The sequence below is a fragment of the Anabas testudineus genome, chromosome 7 (assembly GCF_900324465.2).
Source record: "Anabas testudineus chromosome 7, fAnaTes1.2, whole genome shotgun sequence".
Lineage (NCBI taxonomy): Eukaryota > Metazoa > Chordata > Actinopteri > Anabantiformes > Anabantidae > Anabas > Anabas testudineus.
In genome coordinates this window covers 22,885,452-22,888,854 of record NC_046616.1, presented here as the reverse complement: position 1 = coordinate 22,888,854, position 3,403 = coordinate 22,885,452, and the positions used below count along the sequence as shown (strand labels likewise).

Genomic DNA, 3,403 nt, shown 5'->3' with positions numbered 1-3,403 from the left:
TGCACCTACTCAGTACATGGTTGTACAGAGTTAGGGACTGTCTGCAAATTATCATTCTGCTGAGGGCAAACTATTTTACAGTTAATGCTTTGCATATTGATTAATAATATTTCTTTAATGAAAATATTACTTAATATCTTATTACCTTCCATGTCATGTGACCAATAGGTTTAGAATGTCATGAAATGTGCTGCTACGTATCCCACAGATGGCACACTTCTTTAATGCATAGGGGTACTTGTAAATTAATCCAACACCTATAGTAGAAGTTATATTGCCTGCACATAAATATATATAAATATCGACAGTACCCCACCAAAGTTGTGGTTTTCATAGTAATTATAACAAAATTGAAAAAAAGACCAAATAAATGCTATATTTTATAATTAGTTTTTTCCATAGAAACTGATTTATTTATTAACATATTTATGACCATTAGCCTCCACTTAATCCAAAATGCTGCAGCCAGAGTTCTGACTGGAATTAGCAAGAGAGATCATATTTCTCCTACGTTAGCTTTTCTCCATTGGCTCTCTGTAAAATCCAGAATTGAATTTAAAATTCTTCTCCTCACTTATAAATCCCTTAATAATCAGTCTCCATTTTATCTTAAAGAACTCATAGTTCCATATCTTCCAAGCAGAACTCTACGTTCTCAGACTGCAGGTTTACTTGTGGTTCCTAGAGTTTCCAAATGTAGAATGGGAGGCAGAGCCTTTAGCTACCAAGCCCCTCTCCTGTGGAACCAGCTCCCAGTTCAGGTTCTCTCTGAACTCACAAAGCATTAATACTATGACTGAATATAAAACAAGTGTGTCCTCTGCACGATTTGTAGCTGAACATTTTAGTACAGATTTTGAGTAAATATATCACATGACCTAAACATTACAGGTGTTATACATGATGGTGCAATACTAACTTAGCCTTAAAATGAACATTAGTGTTAAGGTTATATATAAGAAGCAAATTCTCTGTGTTGGAAATTTGAGCTAGGACTAAGTTTTTAGTCTCCTGTCAGTCCGTAGGGACACTGCTGTTGGTTGTTTCACCACTGAAATATGGATATGTTTTTATTTTTAGCATTTTAGCTTTTATTTAGTAGCCTCTCAGCACAGAGACAGAGGGGGTATGACATGCAGTCAATCCCCAGCTAGATGCAAGTGGAAAATGTCAATCACAATCAATTCAGTTTTATTTATGTACCGCCAAATCACAACAAAATCATCTCAAGGCACATCAGATAATAAGATCGAGACTGTACAAACTTACAGAGAGAAAAAAACAATAATGCATTCATATAGCACAAAGTTACAGTGGAGAGGAAAAGTTCCCTTTAATGGAAGAAACCTTCAGCAAACCTGACTCAGGGTGGAAGTCATCTACAAATGTCACCAACATAAAAAAAAAATATATATTTCTTAATTTACAGTAAAGTAAGACAAAGAAAAGCAGAACCAAACATTGTTTGCATTTGTGTGTGGAAATGACATGACATGATTTTCAACTTTGAGCTTTACACCATCCTTATACCAATGAATAGTCACACAACTGTCTGAACACTTTCAGCTCACACGACACACTTTATAGATGAACAGCAGGAACAAAAGTGAAGCAGTGTTTTAATTCATTGTAAAACCTTGTGTGTCAAAACTATCCTCAAGCAGGCACTTCCTGTTGCTGTGGACTACACTTGCACAGCATCCAGAAGTACCTTTGTAGTCTATGTTTCAGATGATTGGCACTGGGAGAAAAACTCACTCATTTTTTAATACAATTGTACAAGAGTGTCTACAGAATATAACGTCAGGTGTATTTTTTTTATTTTGCCAACTTCATAATTGAACATTACCTGGCTCTATTCATGTATTATACTAGATCTAATTCACCATCGGTCACCAGAGGCAGCTGATCTGGACTGTTTGCTGACTGAGGACATTTACAGCTAAAAGTAAAACAGCAGAAACAGTCTTAATGATAATTAAAACATGTTTTACCAAACTGCTTTACATTCTTTTACATAATCTACTATTATTGGAGTAAAACTACCACAGAAAATTTGACATTTTATAGATATTATCAAGTATTTATTGACAACACCACACATTGTGTGTCCCAATCTAATAATGGCTCAGGTGTGTTCTTCCAGCTTTTGAATGACTGAACATGCCTGATCCAGGTAATCAGCTGTGGGAAGGGAAGAGATAGTAGGTAAACTAGCAGGGCAGGCAGTCCTCGAGGGCTTGAAAACTCTAGACATATCACTAATTGCTATGATATGAAATATAGAACTGAAGTATGCTCTGAACCGATAATAGTAAAGAGCTGGAGACTATAAGAGTTGGTGACACACCTTTACACATCTTTACATGACCTAAAATAAAAATGTATTTAATAGTATTTTTACATTTTTCTTTCTCAACTTTCCCATGTTTTGAGTCATGTGGTGCTGGTGCCTCCCTGGATGTAGGAAGTAAGCTGTTATTTCAGTCGGCGTGGTTCATGGATTCACAGCATGCAGGACCACCCCACTGCACCAGGACACTCAGGTGGCGATGACCTCATACTCGTCTGGTTGCTCACGCTGTGCACACACGTCCTCTGCTGACAGGTCCACAAAAACGTTCTCAATGATCCATAATGCACACACCCTCTGTAATATGAGACACACACAAATAAGTGGTTGGTATTTTTGATTTTCTGTGTGCTTCACTTAATAAGGACAATAATAATTACATATTTTATTGACTAATTTATATTTATTTTATTTCAGTTGTTCTGAATGTGTCACAAGAACTACAGTAAACGCCACATGTAAATTACAAAGGTGTTGTTGATTTAAAAAAAATATTAAGGAATATAAAACTTACAGAATGACAGCTCCGTCCTCGTTGGTTTGGCTCTGCATTGTTCCTTGCTGGTCTTTGAAGAGAGGCTCTCCAGCTGATGTTTTTAGATGTAAAAAGTGAACATCGTCATTGTAATACAGGGTGGACCATGGAGTCTTCAATACAGTAAAGATAAAACAAATCAAAAATGTTATTACCAGCAAACCAAAGACAATTTTCTCAAGATAAAAGCAAAAGTAAAGATAAGGTAAAAGTACCTGCACATTTGTTGTGAGCAAAATGTTGGTGGGGGCTCAACATCCTTCAGGATCCTTTTGTCAGCATCTTGTCCAACATTTTTTTTATTTTGCCAACTTCATAATTGAACATTACCTGGCTCTATTCATGTATTATACTAGATCTAATTCACCATAGGTCACCAGAGGCAGCTGATCTGGACTGTTTGCTGACTGAGGACATTTACAGCTAAAAGTAACACAGCAGAAACAGTCTTAATGATAATTAAAACATGTTTTACCAAACTGCTTTACATTCTTTTACATAATCTACTATTATTG

At 36.0% G+C, this 3,403-nt stretch overlaps 1 long non-coding RNA gene across 1 annotated transcript; it reads right to left on the bottom strand.

Moving 5' to 3' along the window:
* Window positions 1–1,971: 1,971 nt before the first annotated feature.
* LOC113167642 lies at window positions 1,972–3,182 on the bottom strand. The gene is made up of 3 exons (XR_003299300.1): window positions 3,104–3,182; window positions 2,868–3,001; window positions 1,972–2,650 (listed from the first exon to the last, which is right to left on the bottom strand). It is a non-coding gene; the product is annotated as an uncharacterized LOC113167642 (long non-coding RNA).
* Between the last annotated feature and the right edge of the window lie 221 nt (window positions 3,183–3,403).